The 19,944-nt window shown below is 39.1% G+C and overlaps 1 protein-coding gene across 2 annotated transcripts in view; it reads right to left on the bottom strand.

Annotated features, from left to right (window-relative positions):
* Positions 1–2,847: 2,847 nt before the first annotated feature.
* The window catches only part of LOC122800842 (probable GPI-anchored adhesin-like protein PGA55), an 813,969-nt gene continuing 796,872 nt past the window's right edge, over positions 2,848–19,944 (bottom strand). For both annotated transcript variants that reach the window (XM_044070155.1, XM_044070156.1), the window contains one exon: positions 2,848–4,022. The gene's annotated coding sequence lies outside the window, so the exon portion shown is untranslated. The remainder of the gene's footprint in view (positions 4,023–19,944) is intronic.

Here is a 19,944-nt window from a genome sequence, read left to right as displayed (position 1 = left end):
ATAGTGCATTTTTTTATAACCAGCTGTCTAACAGAGAAAGACTGTTTCTGCAACATTTAGTTCATGTAATTTTATTAGTGGAATAAAGTGCTCAATAAATAAAAATTCTAGAGTCTGAGTCTCCTTTTTAGCTTTGTGTTTCATTTGTTATGATGTGAAACCTTATCACGTTCATAAGCTATACAAATATTTAACATCAGGGACATTATAATCAAATGTGACATTATAAAACAAAGTTATATGAGGCTAGTACGAAGGACAGCTTACTAAAATGTGTGGTATTATAAAAACAAAGTTACATTAAAATTCTTTACAGAATCAGTAGATGAAGAATTACTATTTGTGATTTATTTGCTGAAAAGTGTGTGTGTGTCTATATGTGTGTGTGTGCGTGTGTGTGTGTGTGTGTGTGTGTGTGTGTGTGTGTGTGTGTGTGTGTGTGTGTGTGTCTGTATGATAAAAGCATCTTCTGTTAAAATGCGTAGTAATCAGTCAAGTTCCATTTAAATCAGTGGTTAGATCAGTTATGTAAAGCATATTTTATCAATTTTTATAGCGGGTTTTGACAGCAAACTCAGCTAATACTACAGAAATTATACCTTTGTATGAGATAGCAATTTATGCAGGGGCTCATGTCTAATGGCAATGTGGCCAAAATGACATTTTGTGTAAAAAGGAAATAATTATGCAATTCTCTACAGAAAACAAAGAATGTCTGTGGAATAAATGGGATGAAAAGGAAATAAATGTGAAAGCAACTAGCACACCAAAACGGAAGGCGCTACACAGAGTAAAGAAGAATTATTGAAAGTCATTAATATTCTTGACTGCAAAACTGAAGAATGGATTCAAGCAATGTTGAGCACATCTTTCTTTCTGTACTGAGCACTTCAAAAGCCATATATAGAGTACTAGGGAAAGTTCCAGACACTATACAGTCAGATGGAATTTAAAACGGTAGAAGCAATAAAATGCACAGTTACTAAAAAGGAGAATGATATGAAAGAGCAGGGGTGTAGGCTGAGACTGGAAAAAGTTGATGTATTTACATTAAACAGAAAAATTGGGAATGTGATTAATACAATATACTTTGAAGAGTAGGATGAAGCTGTGATATTGAAGAAAGAAGATAGGCAATAGAGTAGGGGAGACAGTGAGAGGAGATTATTTCAAATCAGTCCTGAAAAAATGCTTTATCAAATATAGTCTAAAGAGAGTATAAAACATTTCCTAAAGTAGTAACAACAGAGACTCAGATTCACTTAGAGCAGAAAAAGAAACAGGCTGGAGATGGTTATGGGAAGAATAAGAATGGCCACATGGGTACTAAATGAATACCGCATGCACGAGAGATGACAGAGCTCATTCCATTTACATGTTCACATGGGTTATAAGGTCCCATAAGCATAAATCATGATTTCAATAGTATAGCTAGTTCCACTGGTATGAGGATATACCATGACTACAGATCAAGTGACCTGATATTGATTAGTGTCATGGCTCCTTTAATGGATCAGGCAGTGGAGGATTGCAAACTCATCCTGGGATGGAGGGGATGGTCTATTGCCATCCAATATCATGCTCTCTAAGAGAAGGGGCAGCACTGCAAGAAGCTGTCTCAGGAGCATATGCCTGTCAATCAAATAGTTTCAGCTGTAGCTTTCATCACAACTACACAGCAGAGAACACCCACAGAGGGGAGAGTACTGTAGTCCCCATAGTGATATACGTCATCTGTTCTCCCACTCAGCGGTGAGGTTAGGTATAAATAAATATGCCCTCATTGTCAGGATGCCAACAGGACATTTCTCACTCTGGAATACTCATGATGGTAGGAGGAATGGTATGATCAGTATGGTAAGGTCTGATGGTCAGCAGGTACAGTGGGAAAAAGCACAAAGGAGAAAACAAAAAAACAGAATTAGATAGCTGCATATTATATGCACATGACAAGGCAAGTTCACTGAATTCTTTGATTCTTCAAGGCCATTCTAAATAATACATGTACAAAATGTTAGGCTTTTTTAATGGCTATACATTATACACAGATATTGTAAACAGGGGGTCATGAGTGTCTGGTAGATGGTGCAGAAGTTTAAGGCCTTGAACTGTAGTTCTTGTGGTGCAACATTTAATTAGCTCAGCTCCCATTTGCCTACTGTGTGACCTTGAGTAAGTCACTTAACCACACACTGCTTAGGGGCAACTTGGAATTTGGGCTAAGCTGCTAATAATGTTTAGGAATGCAAGCTTCGCAACTACCTATAAACATAGATGTGTATACGGGAGTCATTTGTTACATTCAATGGACATAATATCAAACATTCATTGGTTGAAGATTCAGAAGATTGAACTTGTAATGCAATCTTGGAGTTGATATATATATATATATATGTGTGTATTATATATATATATATATATATATATATATGTGTGTATATATATATATATATATATATATATATATATATATATATATATATATATATAAGTTTCAGGGCGTGATGAGTGTGTGTGTCTGTGTGTGGGTTTGCTTGTCCCCCCTAACATGAAAGAAGTTTATTCATTTACTTATTTTAATGATTTTATGAGGTTTGAAGTTTTATGCTCAAACCTTTGGTCGGCTGATTGTTTTAATATAGATGCATCTGTGTGTGTGTGTGTGTGTGTGTGTGTGTGTGTGTGTGTGTGTGTGTGTGTGTGTGTGTGTGTGTGTGTGTGTGTGTGTGTACATATATATATATATATATATATATATATATATATATATATATATATTTATACACACACACACACACACACACACACACACACACACACACACACACACACATATAAATAATCTCAGGCAGAAGTGCAAGGCAAATATGATAGACACTTATAAATGTTAGCACAAAAGTGCAAGTGATGTGCTTTGCATACTAAGCTTGAGATTGCGGTATTTCAGCGAACTCCATGTATGCATAACACAGTAATCATGGAATTGGTGTATATAAAATAAATTGCAGGAATGTCAGGGGGAGTGCAGCCTGAATGTGGGGGTGGGGTCTGCAAAGCCAGTTATGTATTGGGGTAGGTTTTAAGTCCTGAGGGTTGACTAACTGTTCATAGTTTTGTAATCACTCTGAAAATGTAAAGTGTCAGTCACAGCTGAGTCCACTTCAATCTTGTAGCCACTGGAGAGTATGAATACAAATTAAAAAAAAATGACAAGACCTCAGGTAAAACAGTCCATAGTCTGTCTCTTAATTTGCATTGATGACAAATTGTAAAGTCGTCATTATGAATACTAAATTATCATCTACCAGAATGACATACAAAGTATGTTAAATTACTACAGATAGAGACTGTGTGTGAGTTTGTATGTGTGCCCGTGCATGCATAAATTTAAGCAAATCTAGGAAACAGCACAATGCATTCCTATTGCTGCTGTTTCCATAGTCAAGGTTCAAAAAATTTGTCAGGTAAAAGAATATTACAACAGAGGTACTGTAGAAGGTATAATTAAACTATTTATATTGTGACTGTTTGTTGTCTGACCAAAAATCTACTACTGTCATTTCAAGCAGGTATCATTTTCATAATTATATGAGATAAATATTGCACTTTCATTAAATTACTAAACAAGCTAGCTCAATCTCCCTCCATATTATTTGAATGATACACAAACAGTGTTACTTATTACTTATTTCAAAGGCGATATTATGGCATTTTAAGCAAAGTGCTTTGCAAATTATTTTTTTCATTGTACAATACATTTTGACTATTGCAAAATATTTTATATACAATATGTGTTAATTCCTATTACAGTATGTACGATTGGCCTTAAGATAATTTTCTCTCATCTGATGAAACAGAGACCATAGCTTCATTTCTTCTGTTGTATGTTACAGCCCTCATGTTACTTTCCATTCTTCACCATCATTTTCATCTTCATGTGGAATCTGATTATTTTCAAACTGATTAACTGAAGGTTGAGAATTGTTACTCATTAGCGTTCAGAGATAAGTGTGTTCTTAAATCTGCATAGACAAGAAAATAATAAATAAGCAGAGTCCGTTTGTTATAACTGTAATTTTGCTAAACAATAAAAATATATATATATATATATATATATATATATATATATATATATATATACAAATAAAGTTTTAGATTTTGACATATTTTGAAGTTGTTTTCATTCACTTGTAACAAAAATAAATAAATAAAAAATAAAATAGTAAAAACTCCCTATACATTAGCACCGCCACTTGATAAATAGTAAAACACACCATACCACTAAAGCTGCAGACATTGAAAATAGGAACAAAGGCACCTGAAAAATGGAATCATCCAACTAAAAATGTGGGCATCTAATAAGCATAAAATGTGAATTTTAAAGCACATACCTCTTCCCACTTCCAAAAGGAATGCATAATTCTACTCAGAAACATGTTTAAAATCAAAAGGGATTGAAAAAAATGATGGAACAATATAAGCACAACAAAGAGACAACATAGAATCTATACACTTTAGTGAGCTATTGATTTCTAAAAATTCTACCAGACAAGGTTATTTATGTTTGCTTCAGAAAAAGAGAGATGTAAGATGTGTGTCCTCTTTAAGTTATTGTTGCCAATAGACCCCGGGATTCAGCAATTCTCCATTCAGGACTAGCTTATTCCTGCACGGAAGGGACAGTTCCCATGCAGCACAGCAGCGCACCATGCATATGTATGAAGGTGTGCTGCCGTGCTCTAAAACGGACACGGTTCTGCGTGCATGCTCTCACAATACACATTCCTCCTGCACTCCAGAATTGCCATTCGACAATTCAAAATGAGAGAGGATACCTCTCAACCCTGTAGATCACAAACACTGGCCAGAAGTGAAAATGTAGGGGGGACAAATAGGGACAAATTTTAAAAATAGCTCTTACAAACAGAAAGTTAATAGAAATAACAGATTTCACTTTAGCATGAATTTTCAAAGGATGTGCAGACTTAAACTCAACTGTTCGTCATATACACATCTGAAAATTCATGCTAATGCCATACCTGTTATATCATTAAAATGAAACAAAATTAAACTACATATATTTTATTTTTTTTTTCAGGCTGCAATAAAGTTTAGGCATAGCTGAGTGGGTGTGTGCTTCGTGCACCTGTGCAAAGCATAGCTTAAATATCTGAAGGATTTTAATAGGAAAATATCAGCTAAACGCATAATCTGCAATGGTGTATTGGTTAGAGCTTTTACGGTTTGAAACCCAATGAAGTCTTTTCACTTTTATATGTGAAAGAAGTTGTAAAAGTAATTTTCTGTAATAAATGAGGTGGTAAATAATATTTATCACCCTATAGACCTTTCCTACTCCTGCCCTGTACATCCCTAGCAATGTTTTATCTTGTCCTTCCTCTGCATGTCCCTTTTTTCACCACTGACCTATCACCCCTTTTTTCTTTTCATTTAAAGAAATTAGTGTGAAGGTAAGCGGGTGTAAGGAGACTAAGCCTGTTTGTATGGTGCTAAGCGATGCCTACACAGATTAAACACTTTTAAAGTGGCTGTCAGCATAGTTAACCGGACGTTAGCATTGCTTACCGCCACACAAACCCGCTTACAACTGCTTAAAAGTGCTTTAATCACTCTGTACCCAACAGCCTTTGTTCTGCCCAGCAACAAGATAATCAGCCCTTGCACATGTTGAACCTAGGGATCTGCGCACCCCAGCTACAGCAATTTACCACTAAGCCATCTGAGCAGTAGATATTTCTGATGTTTTTTCAAACATATCATTCAGCACAGTCAATCAACAGTAAAGAAAAGGTTTGTTAACATCAGTATGTATGTAAAACAAATGTTATCAATATCAGTATATAGAAATATATACATATATCTGAATATATATATATATATATATATATATATATATATATATATATATCTATATATATATATATATATATATATATATATATATAGATATATAATATATAAATACATATATATATATATATATATAAATACATATATATATATATATATATATATATACAGTCACAAGATCAAATACAAGAGTAATCAACATGCAACTTAGGTAGACTTACTCCTAGTAAGGAAAAGGCACCAGGGTAGAATCCATGATTGCAAAGTCATCTCCAGTGAAACAGTTGGCCCACAACATAGACCACTAGTTGCCACAATCAGCTGTAAGCTGTGGTCAGAGAAAGCTCTAAGGTCAACAGTGACCAAGCTGATGACCTGGAAGTTGGCAGGAGAGAAAGTACAACAGCTCAAGGAATTATTCAGGGCTCTAGCACCCCAAGAAGATGAGAAAACAGGTGGTGTTGAAGAAGAATGACATCACCTAAAAACAGCATGTGTTAAGACTACAGGAAAGATATATGGCTGAGCCAAGTATGGAAAAAAGGTACATGAGGAAAGCTGCTGGTGAAATGCAGGAGTCTAGGAAGTCATCGAAAGAAAGAAGGAGTGCAGGAAGAACTGGGAGACAGAAAATCTGACCAGGCTAGGATGGACTACTTGCTGGCTAAAAAAGAAGCTAAGAAAGAAGTTGCAATAACAAAGAATAGGGCATCGGAGGCACTGAACCAACTTCTGGAAAGTTTTGCAGTAACAGGCACAAAGCAACTGTATCAGTTTGCAAGGCAAAGAAAGAAAGATAAAGAAGATAGTCAGACACCATTCATAAGGGATGCCAGAAACAACCTGCTTACCAGTCCAGAGGACATCAAAGGCAGATGGAAGGAGTATTTCCAGCAGCTTTTGAATGAAGAAAACGACACAGAAGCTGTACTAGTCAGAAACAGCCTACAATGAGAGAAGAAGAGCAGCCCAACCTAGAAGAAGTAAGAACAGCACTAAGGAAGATGAAGTCAGGGAAAGCAGCAGGAGACTGAGATGTAGTCACAGCAGATATGATAAAGATGTTGGGTGAGATAGGAAGAATTGGCTCCTGAGGGTACTTATAGCAGTGTGGAGAGAAATGCATATCCCAGATCACTGGAGAATAAGCATACTCATGCCAGTGTACAAGAACAAAGGGGACATCCAAAACTGTGGGCAGTGCAGAGACATCAAACTCCTATCACACTGCATAAAAGTTCTAGAGAGGGTAACTGATAAATGAATACACAGTGGAGTAGATTGTAAGATGGGAGATGAGCAGTTTGGATTCAGATCAGGATGCAGCACAACTGACCCAATGTTTGCATCGAGACAGATACTTGAGAAGAAGCTAGAGATGAGTAGAGAGTCCAACCAGGAATTCCTAGACTTGGAGAAAGCATATGACAAGATCCCAAGAAAGCTGATCTGGGCAGTACTGCTGTGGGTTGAAGTCCCAGAAACATTGGTAGAATTAGTGCAGGCTATGTACAAGGACCCAATGACTCAAGTATGAACAGTATTTGGTCCCACAGAGGGGTTCCTAGTAGGAATGGGAGTACATCGGGGTTCAGCTCTGAGCCTACTGCTGTTCATACTTGTGATGGACTACATTAGCAAATAGGTTGGAGGGGAGGGATCAACAAAGCTGCTGTATGCAGACGATGTGGCAGTACAGGCAGACACTGAGCTAGAACCTCAGCAAAGGATAGGAGAATGAAATGCAAATCTGAAGGCACACGGCATGAAACAAAGGACAGATAAGACGGTGGTAATGGCAGCAAATTGGGGAAATCAGAGCTGAGAATAGAGATAGAAGGGAAGATAGTGCAACAGGTAAACAGCTTCTAGTATCTGGAAGGGGTAGTTCAGGGAGAATGGTCTGAATGAAGACGTCAAAGCTAGAATCAGAAGGCCTGCAGCCAAATGGCAAAGAGCATCGGGTGTAGTCTATGACAGAAGAATGCCAAAGAATATATGTGTGTGTGTGTGTGTGTGTGTGTGTATACATATATATATATATATATATATATATATATATATATATATGTGTGTGTGTGTGTGTGTGTGTGTGTGTGTGTGTGTGTGTGTGTGTGTGTGTGTGTGTGTGCGTGTGTTTGTGTGTGTATGTATATAGTGCAGTCGGACATCAGAGCCACACTCTGAACCTCTTATTGCAACAAATCTGTCCAAAGGCTGTCTAAATGGGGGTGAAGGGGCCACAAACTAGGGACCTCTGTTAATTATTGCCCTCATCCCTTCCTCCCCAACAGAACTGTTCTGCCTTGAAACAAAATAATAAGACCTGCCAAGACTTGAACCCAGGGCTCTATAAACTACTATCAAAGAAATGTACCATTACACCATCTGACCCTATCAAATAGCAATGACATTCGCAACATATCAGTTAGTACAGTCATTCAACAGTAGGGAAAGGAGTCTGTAGAATGAGTCGGGTTCTCTATATATACATGTATATTTGCATGGAGATGCATATATGTGGGCAAATATATACATAATACATACATATATAGAGTGATTTACATCCACAATTATATCTACATATATGTTTGCACACATATATATATAGAAAGGTGAATAAATCCAAAACATACATATATAAATATACATATGAGTATACATAAATATACAGAAACATATGATAGCTATAAACACATGCAATCTGAGGGTCATGCTGCTGCACATTGGAAGTCTAAATCTGAAAATGTACTCAGCTGAAGTATTCCTTAAAATGGGGAACAATGATATCTGTGCTGTAAGAGAGACCTGGTTAAAGGCAGCAGGAAGCAGCCCTGCACTCCCCGCCTATAACTCATTCCATAACTGTTGGCTTCAGAACTTGGAATGAAGCACCAAAGGTGATTGTATTTCTGTATTCATTAAGGATGCGCACACCTCCAGAGTGGCAGAACAAAAGTATGCATTACAGATCCTGCAGGTGTAGCTAACATTGGGTAAGACAGTGGTCCAGGTTGTAGCCTGCTATAGGTCTCCAAAAATGTCCCAAGACTCACACTCCATGTCTCTAAACACCCTGTAGAATATTAGTGTCCAACCTAACACTCCCATACTGGTTAACTCCTCTTACCCAAACATTACCTGGGAAAACTACATATGTACTGGTGCACATGCCCATCACATCGGCCTGGTCCTTGCTAACATGGGCAACTGATGCTCTGCACCAATAGTCAACTCCTCCCTTGTTATATCTTAACACAAATTAATTGCCTTTGGAAATCCACAGTCCTCCCCCTCCCTCTCCACAGGTAGGCACCATGAAAAGCCTGTCCAAAGTTAAATATAGCCTCATAACAACAGAGGTGGCTAACTTCATGGCAGCCGTGCAAAGGGAGGATAGTTGCATGACTGCTGAATCAAACAGCAGTGCACTATGAGCACATACAAAAATGCATGGATATAGCCATACCCAATAGACCCAGGACCCTCACTTCTGACAAAAAGGAATCCGATTTGGTGGTCCCCAGCCATAAAGAAACTGTACAACAGAAGGAGGGGATAGATATGGAATAAGTTGAAATTCCAAGACTGGATAAAGAACATCATCAGCCTCAATTAAATGTTGAGATTCCTCATCAAATACTACGAAGTTAGCTGTGAAAACAGAATTGGAGCACATAGTAAAGACAACCACAAGACCTCATACAGTTATGTAAAGATTCTCCATGGCAACACCAAGATTTGTTCTGAGCAACTAGACAATGGTAACTCCTAGAATGAGCCAACAAATATTGCCAATATACTGGCTGACATATTGACTGCAAACTTTATCCCTCTCTTATCCCTGAAAGGACCAATCACAATATCAACCCTCTGCCAGGCACCCAGTATTACTGCTGCACAGGTTAAACCACCACGATCCAAGGCCAAGAATACAGCTTCTATGGAGCCTGACAATATCCCTGGCTGTGTTCTACATGAACTACAGAGTGAACTTGCATGTCACCTCTGTGCCCTGTGCAAGCACGGCCTCATTTCAGGCTTTGTGCCTGCTGAATTGTACACTGCTACAGTCACCCCTCTCCACAAACGAGGTGTGACTACAGACCCTGGGAAATACCACTCCAACTGTCTGACAAGTCTGTTAGGCAAAGCTATGGAATGTATCATAATGCACCTAATAAACAGGGATATGGGAATCTGTAGACTCTGGATCCCACACAGTTTACTTTTGTGAAGGGTAGGCCATGCCTGTTCAATCAACATGGTCAACTTCTTGCCATTATTCAGCTGAGCTGTGGATGAAGGCAAGGTGGCACATACAGCCTAACTTGATCTGGCCAAAGCCTTTGATAACATTCCCCACTCAGAAATCATGCAAAAACTCACTAAGCTAGACATCAACCCTTACATCACTATTTGGGTTGCAAAGTGGGTCACAGACAGGACTCACAGTGTGGAAATAGCTGATGCCAAGTCAGACTGCTGAGGAGTCATAAGTGGAGTCCCACAAGGTTTTGTCCTGGGTCCTCTCATGTTTGGAATCAACTTCTCTGAAGTCCATGCCAACATGAAGGGGCTCTGGCTGACAAAGTTTGCAGACATTTTCAAGTTGTGAGCTATTATTAACTACCCATGTGATGTTGGCATCCTACTGAAAGGCCTCACTGAGACCAATGACTGGTGTCAGAGTCTTGGCCTTGAGCTCAATGTCAGAAAATGTGTTGTCATCTCCTGTGTGGAAATCCCTGTTCCCATGATTTACCACATTGTTGGTAGTCCCCTGAATAAAGAAGGTGTTATAAGAGATCTCGGTACATAGGTTGACAGTAATGTCTCTTGACCAGCACATTGCCACTGCGGTCACAAAGTCCTTCTATGTGGCACATCTCAGTACTAACACATTAGCATCCAGGAAGGAAGAGGTCATTGTCCCCCTGTATTCTTCTTGTCAGAGGGATACAGTTTGTGTCAGCATGCATATTCTGATGGATGTGAGGTAGGTAAATGAAATGTATGTCCCCATTTTCTGACAGCAATTAAATGATTACAGTGATTTACCAGGGGAAATGATAATAATCTGTAAAGCAGACCAGAAATCTGAGCAATAAACCTGGACAACCTGAAACGATCCAGCCAGTTGACAGGTATGCTCAGAACCCCATACTCCAATGAATCTGGACCAAGGCTGACAAAGTGGTGGGTGAAAGCATGAAATGGGGATGCATCGGAAGTAGTGGTGTAGGTAAGCTAACAAAGTTGCTGTAGTAACACCCTCTTGTATGCTCTAACATATATTTACTGAAATAGCACAAGTAATTGAATTAGGACATCTGCTATGGGTAATTGCATGTGTATCTGCAAATATATCAGGCACTACAGAAATGTAACAGCAGTGACAAACATACACCAGTGTGAAAGTGCATACCCAAAACCAACATCACCACAGTCACAGTCACATACCGTTAAGTCAAGTGAACAGTAGAGTATATGGACTGACTGAATAAATACATCATTGTTTGCCACCCACACACTAGCCCTATGCACAGAGTTCCAATTGTCAGTGTAGTCTGAATCCTGACCTTGGTACAAGACATGTCTCAGTCTGCCCCTACAAACACATACAGACAATAGATCAGAGGAAAATGGAGCAGCATGCACAGTCAGATAAGGAAGGAGCCACAACATGTACATCCACCTCCCTGCATACACAGCCCAAATAACATACACATAGCATGTGTACACAGTCACAACAGTCTGTTAACAATGATCAGACATACACAGGCCTCTCACATGTACAGTTCAACTCAGAATGCACAGGCTCAGGACTCATATCTAAGGCCTCTTCCCTGAAATGTCTGTGGGTATACTACATCACTGGGATGGTAGCAGGAATGAAGTGAAGAAATAATGATAATAAATACATCTGCACCTGATTGATATCTGGACAAAGCTTGACATCATTTGGGGACAGAGGCACAAACACAGGGGTAGATTGGACATACTGCTGTCATATATTGAGACAGTTGCAGATGTCACTGGGTTTGTTATAACATCCTTTATTTATGAGGAATATGATATTGGGAATACCAATAGATGTGAGTATTTACTGACTGCATTCCCCAGAGTTCACAGTTGATTTACCAAGGACACCAACTGTCTGGGGAAAAGACAAAACATCACAGGCAGACATGTGGCCAGTCTGTAGACAGTGTGCCAGTGGAAAGGTATGTCAGAGACATATCACTGTGAGTCATGAAGTCACTTACTAAATGCATGTCCACACAAACCCTGTGAATCTATCAAGCAGTGATGACATAGAATCTGTTCAAAATCTGGGGATATGTCCCCCATATTGTATGGCTTTCTCCACATATCATGTGATGTATTGCCACCTACTATATATGAATCTGTAGGCCACCACCTCTGTAATGTCGCTCAGACAAGCAAGGAAAAGGACAAGGTCCACATTAAGGAATGCCCCATATGTCGGACCTAGCAGCAGTGTCCAGGCCCACAGCACAATACAATGTGGGCACCTACATAGTGGTATGACCGTAGCAATATCTGACATCTGCACATCTGTACAGAGAACAGATAGAAAATAGATAGTCAATAGGTTATGCATTAGGATGATTGTTTTGAAAGATAGACATCTAAAACTGAAAGGTATACCATTACTACATGACAACAGTCCTCAATGACATGTCCAGAAAACATAGTAGTTTATGGTTAATATTAACATATCAGATCAATATACAATAGGAGATACATAAAAACATACAGCTCAAACAACAAGAACAAGATAGTACTAGCTCAACCACCAATATCAAGATAGTCAGTACTCAATCTACTCCTACTTGGAAAAGCACTGCTAAAAGTACTAACTTAATGATACAATATGTGTTAAACTACATTTGTCAACCAGTGCACTGTAGCTGGTGTAACATGCGACTGCATATAACCTACAATACTACCCATATGAAACAAATACAAAGAGTAAAGATTGTGGTACTACCCATCGATTCTCAGGTGTCCCATAAAGTATACTCACACCCTTTGCTAATGTAATGATAACACAAAGAAGCATGTTATGTACAGGGAATTAAATACACTTATTAAAGATGTCATTACCCTATTTTTTCAGACTGGAATGTGATCAATGGTTACCAGAGTTGAGCTATGCTTATCAGGTTTAAGCATTGCTTAAATTTAAATGCTAAGCAGATGTGTGCACTGGTAAGAAAAGCCTACATGGTGTAAGGGCCTATTCATTTAAACATACACTAGCACCGCTCACCATCACACAAACCCATGCAAACATGCTTAAAGCTGCTCAAAACTGCCTTAATCACTCTATATCCAACAGTTCTTCTGCCAAGCAACAAAATAAACAGCCCTTGAACCCAGGACCGTGCACTTCATAGCCAAAGCAATTTATGAGTAAACCATCTCAGATGTAGGGATTTAGGATGTTTTTCAAACATATCCTTCTTTACAGCCAGTTTACAATAGGGAAGAGACACTGTGCAATTAGGAAGGATTGGTATTTATATATATATATATATATATATATATATATATATATATATATATATATATATATATATATATATATATATATATATATATATATAAATAGAAGCATACATAGAGAGAGAGAGAGAGAGAGAGAGATGTAGGGAGATCCATATACGTGTACAACAATATATAGATATAGTACCAATAAATACTGAGTTTTGTGTGTGTGTATATATATATATATATATATATATATATTTATATCTATATATATATATATATATATATATATATATATATATATATATATATATATATATATATATATATATATATATATTAGTGTGTGTGTGTGTGTGTGTGTGTATATATATATATATATATATATATATATATATATATATATATATATATATATATATATATATATATATATATATATATATATATCTGCCCCCCACACAGTCAGTCTAAATAAATAAGTGAACAGTACACTGCTACAAAATCATCATAGGCCACACAATGGCCAAACATACAACAACCTCTTAGCAAAACAAATAAAATGTCTGAACATAGCAAAGAAAAATACAACCAGCCAGTAATTCACACATGTTTAATATATTTTGATGTCTTGGCCAAAGCCTTCAAGAAGTAAAATGTTGCCAGAAATAAATGTTTAATCACAAGAAGCAATTAACACCTAATTACTTAATTAAATAAACAGCCTCCAATTACATTCCTCATTTAACCCTTATGGGATAAAGTATCACAGTTAATATTAATACATTGAGTCTATACATAGCAATTGTCCTTTTATGAATGTTTCATAAAACTGAGGAACAGACTTTTATCAAAAACAGTACATTGGAACCCACTATTTTTCCCCATGGTGAGCTGTTTTTCAAAAGTATGGCTATAGAACTGTTATAGTTCTTATCAGTAATATGTCTTACATGTTCTAACACCCTAGTTTTAAAATGTGTTACTGTCCCCCACATAACATATGTTACAAGGGCATCTAAAAGCATTCTGTATACACCAACCTCTTGAATGTACAGACTTCAACATGTTTCCCAGCCTTTCTCTTCAGCAGGAATTATAGCACTAAATAATGATAGACCAGTATACCTATCCACCTACTACTGTATGACATCTAGACAAAGCCTGAAATAATTGGTGGACAGAGACCCAAATACATGGCCATATTTGACATATTGCTGTTATGCACTGAGAAAGTTGCTGGTGTTACAGGGTTTGTTGTAACATATCTTTTCTGAGGGATATAAAGTCAGAAAAACAAATGGATGTTACCATTTACATAATGCAATCACCAGAATATGCTACTGATTTGCAAGGACAACACCTATCTGGGGAACAGTCCATACATAACAGGCTAACCTGTGGCCATTATATGGATGGCACTACAGTTGTGTGCTATGTAGAGACAGAACGTTGTCAGACTGAAACCTATGCAGAAGTAGCATGTGCAGACAAACCCTGTTAAACTAGCAGTATTCCAAACATATAACAGCAGTACTCACATTCTGCCCCTAAGTCGTGAACCTTCTCCACCATTTAGTTGGCTTGTCACCACAAGTCTTGTTGTAAGAGGTAGTAGCTCACACAACTCCAGGATGTCTTCCTCACAAATAAGGGAAAGGGCTAAGCCCATATGGAGTACTCATTTATCGGAGTGTGTTGTCATGCCATTGGCTATTGGAAGAACTACACAGCTGCTCTGCATGCAATTAGCAAGTGGGGAACCCCAATAGGTACACAGGCCATCACCTGGTCCTGCGAATCACCTACAAAAGCCACCTATCCAAACCAGGTCTATCCCTGTAGTGCAGAGAGAGAGAGAGAGAGAAACAAATAAAACATAAACTGGAAAAGAGAAGAAAGAAAAAAATGTAAGTGGCTCATGTAAGCATGTAATTGAATGTAGTACTTGGTCTGTAATAATGGTAAATATTATTTGGAGGAATTTATGTCCCAACAAGACTTTCTATACTAATGTCTTGCTAAACAGCTGATATGGACATAGCATCTGTCCCTCTCTGCAGTGGGAGGAATCACAGACATACCTTTCAACTGTACAGATCTTCAAAGAATGTTCACATTTTACCATCATATTTTTTGTCTGTTCCTCCTAAAATCTGTAGTTTTCTGGCAAATAGCTGAGGATTGAAGTCATCAAGTAATGACAAACACTTGAGTTTACGACTCTTCCTCCTTAATAATACTCACTGTAATGCAAAATATATCATTCTACAAACTTCCTATGCTTGTAACAGGAATATTTAAAGTCTGTCCCTATCTATCCCCCGATCATTTTAGGCTTTGTCCAGATGTGATGCTCTGAGAGACTGCGAGGTAGGATCACAGCTCAGAAGCCTGACTCACCTGGGAATGGACAGCTCATATATGACAACTGCAGGGGTGTATGTCAAACAGTTGTGACTGTGCCACTGCTAGGTCAGTTAATGGGATGTTTTCCATATCCATGTTACCCGTGATTATGAGGATTATGAGTATGACACGTTTGCCTTTTAAAGCTAAGAGATCTATAGAGGGCATCTTCATAGTAAAGTACTGTTGCAGACGTGTGTTGAACTGCCTGTGATATATTGAATTAGTAACATTCAACTGTACAGTGTTCTGCGGGACAATAAGCACATTTGTGACTGATATCTGTAGTCACATACACATATACCTGTGTTACGTCAGGCAAACCACTGGCAAATCTGTGAGCAATGACATTGTAACATAATAGCATACTTATGACTGTTGGACATCTTCCACGTTATCACAGTGATATCAAACCCTACTGTGCAATCAATGTATTAATGTATGGTGCAGCTGTATTAATACAGTATCAGTATTAATGTCCCTTTTGACACCCATTTATGAAATGTATTGAAATAAGTTATTGTGGTGTCATGTTCCAATTGCACAAATATCAGGCAGTGTAACAGAGGTGTGTACCCTTTATATCCACTATAGCTATATGGACACAGTAGTACCTGACCTGTTTATCCAGCCTCCACCAAGGTAGAGTAATCTCCTTTGGGGGACAACAGCAATACACAAACCTCATAAAAGGCTGCTACACTGGCTGTACAGTGACACATAGGTGCAGGCAACAACTTGCAAACAAGCCCACTTAAATCTGAGCAAACATGTAAGTTCACAGGTGACTTCCTGTAAGGCTAACTATGACTATAAATCAGACATATCCACACCACCAAGGACAACTGCAACTGTGTTTCCACATATGTTGTAAGTCTCAGTGGAAACAACACAATTCACCCTGTACTGGGGATAAAGAACACCTCATACACACATGCCGTGGATATAGGCAACCTGCATCACACAGGATAGGTGGGAACATTGCCATCCTGTCAATCTCAGTTGTACAGGGGGATATGCACATCAACCACACTCCTCCCCTCAGCAATGGTAGCATGTGCATATTGTCTACTAATGGGTGTAACAGCATATCTCCATGGGGCATAATAACATCACTGTTTGTCTCCTACATGAGCTCAAGCTTGTACTCACAGCTCCATCGCACGCCACAGTCAAACACAGACCAGTCACCATCCACACACCATCCACATGGAAGATGCCTACTGTCAACTCTCCACACATAAATGAATGGAGAATACAGAATTATGCAATCAAGGGTCCAATATTGGGTGGAATAAGATAGCTCAGAGACAGGAGTGTAATGCAAGCTGCTATAACCATGATAGCTTGGAGGGTTATGGTGTAGTATGGATTATTTGCAAGTAATATCCACTGTTGGTGTGCAATTTGATGACCGTATGAGTTGCTGTGATGTTTTTAATGTTTATGTCTTCCAGTTAACATGTAGAGAGTTCGTCTACCAGCATTCTCTGTTGGGGAAACTGACATCATCACCCAATATGTGATTGGACATTATGCCCTGTTATTTGGATAGAGAGGAGAAGATGTGTAGGATAGGACCATCCTGTGAAACAGTGAGGTCCATAGGGTAAATGATGCCGGCCTGCACATCAGAACTTATGAGCATGTACGGCATTGGGCCACCGACCTCATCCACCATGCCTGTCAATGGGCTCCTGCTGTAGCGAAGGACCAGCTAGCCACAGGTGGGGGCCCTGCCATCCAGCCACCAGTGACACCCACCGAGGAGCTCCTTGCCAAACTTTTGGCACATGCCTATAGCCATAAAGCTGAGGGAATCATTGTGGAGGTGGATCGCACACACCCTCTGGATGAGGAGTGTGAAGTTAAGGGCCTAGTGGGGACAAGTACACTAATGTATCAGACATACATGTATCTGTATTGTATCTGCAAAAATGTGTCAGGTCCAATTGCAGTTGTGGATGGGGTTTTCTAATGCACAGAGGTGCATATCTTTGGTGAGGACAGGACATTGTGTATTATTGCGGTTAGTACTGTAGATGTGCAGACATGCTGCATCCATCCTGTACCAAGGCCACATGTGAGTCTGCTGACAATAACTGCCTCTCACAACTACCTATGACCCTCTGGTCTGCATATGGGACAGCAGCCTGAAGTTGGTGAGTATGACATTGTTCTGTTGTTGCCTGGCAGTACCCCAGGCATGTGAAGTGCATGCAATTTACCATGCACACAACCATCAGTAATAGATATAGTGCTTTATGTAACAGCTATATTGCTTTTTTTGCATGTTCACTTGTGCTGGGTTTAACTGTATTCACAGTGGTCACCACTGGGGCCTATCTGATGTGAATTCAACATTCCTGTAGCATACCTCACAACTTGTCAGTGCCAAGATGTCTGGATAGAGGCCATCAAAATGGGCTGGACAAATGGCCTAAGGTAGGGACATGTCTGACACATTAGTGGTATACAGTGGATATAAATTGTGTACACACCCCTCTTAAGATGCAAGGTGTTCCTGTTACATACTAATTAGGACCACACAATGTCAGTCAACACCTCTTCCAGCCTTAAATATGACCCATTTCAGGAACAGTTCACTTTAAAAACAAGCATCTGGACTCATGTATTGCACCTACAAGGCTGGCCACCTGCGAGGGTGGCAGATGTCATATCAGCATGATGTTTCAGTCAAGTGTGATACCTCATGCTGCCATATGTGTCAGTACAATCCCTGTGGTGTATTTGGCTATATCACATACATGGGCATTGTTAAGGTACACAGACCACTTCTGATCACGTATAGGTTGCAAACATATGGATATTCCAGACATATCTGTACAGACAAATGTACAATGGTTTAACCTGCTGTATGTGAGGCAGATGCTGTTACCACACTATATAAAATAATAGCAGCGGGAGGTGGTCACCAGCCGTCTATGGTATACACATCAAAATGGTTTAAGCCATAGAAGACATGATCCTCATGCACACAAACAGTTGTCAGCATTAGGATTAGAACTCCTGCCTATCTAGGTATTCCTACTATAGTGCTATGGGGTTATCAGACATACCACAGAGCTTATACATTTGCACCTATTCTATAGGTACTTCTAAGGTGGATGACCACTAAACTGGAGTGAAGGGAAGTGTAAAGGGTAGTACAAAGGTCAAAAATGGTAAAAGCCAGACAGTGCATGATTCACACACACATACATACACACAAGCACAGACACAAGCGCACACTTGCCAGTATTGGAATTAGAATCCCTCCCTATCTAGTTATGTCTACTATAGTGTTTCATAGTTACCTCTTGCGCTACAGAGCTTACTGAACTTTCACTTGGCCAATGCTGCTGATAACTGCACAGCATTAAACACAAGTGCTGAGAGTTACTGCACAAAGTTAATACCTATCCTGAGACAACAGATATTGGCCACAGTCTTGACAGCACATTCACCACCAGCTTTACCCTTCTCTCCCCCACAATTGAAGTGCTGAGTGAATGTGTTCTAACATGCTGTATCCCATTTCCATTCTAGGCATCTGTGTGTCATCAGGATGTGGCCCTGCAGCAAGACCATGGGGTATGGCAGTGTGGTAACACATCCACCATGTCATAGGCAGGGTACAGTATGTGCACGGAAATCACCGTTCTGTAACACAGTGATTGCATATGCCTGATAGATTATAGGGGTGAGAGTTGTACATTGGTATATGTTGATTTACAACATCCGTTGTGAAATGTAGAATGGTACGTGGTGTGGCTTGGACCTCTGATTGCTAATAACCACAACCACAGGGGATATTCATCAACCAAACACACTGAGATTACTACATACACACACACACAAACACACACACACACACACACACACACACACACACACACACACACACACACACACACACACACACACACACACACACACACACTTGCCAGTACTGAGATCCATAGGTTCATAGGTGTATAGTAGGTGAATGGGCCTGAAGGCTCTACAAGGCTAGTCCAAGGGAATACACTGGCATCAGGCCATATGAAAATAGTCCTCAATGTAGCTCAGGAGTATAGTCACTGGAGTGGTCCCCGGGGCTGCGTACTGTATTCCCCATACACTCAAACAGATTTCTATTGT

Source organism: Protopterus annectens, chromosome 4.part1 (assembly GCF_019279795.1).
Source record: "Protopterus annectens isolate FY-2018-M chromosome 4.part1, PAN1.0, whole genome shotgun sequence".
Taxonomy (NCBI): Eukaryota; Metazoa; Chordata; order Ceratodontiformes; family Protopteridae; genus Protopterus; species Protopterus annectens.
Note: the sequence above shows the minus strand (reverse complement) of the source record. Positions and strands in the feature narration are given on the sequence as shown.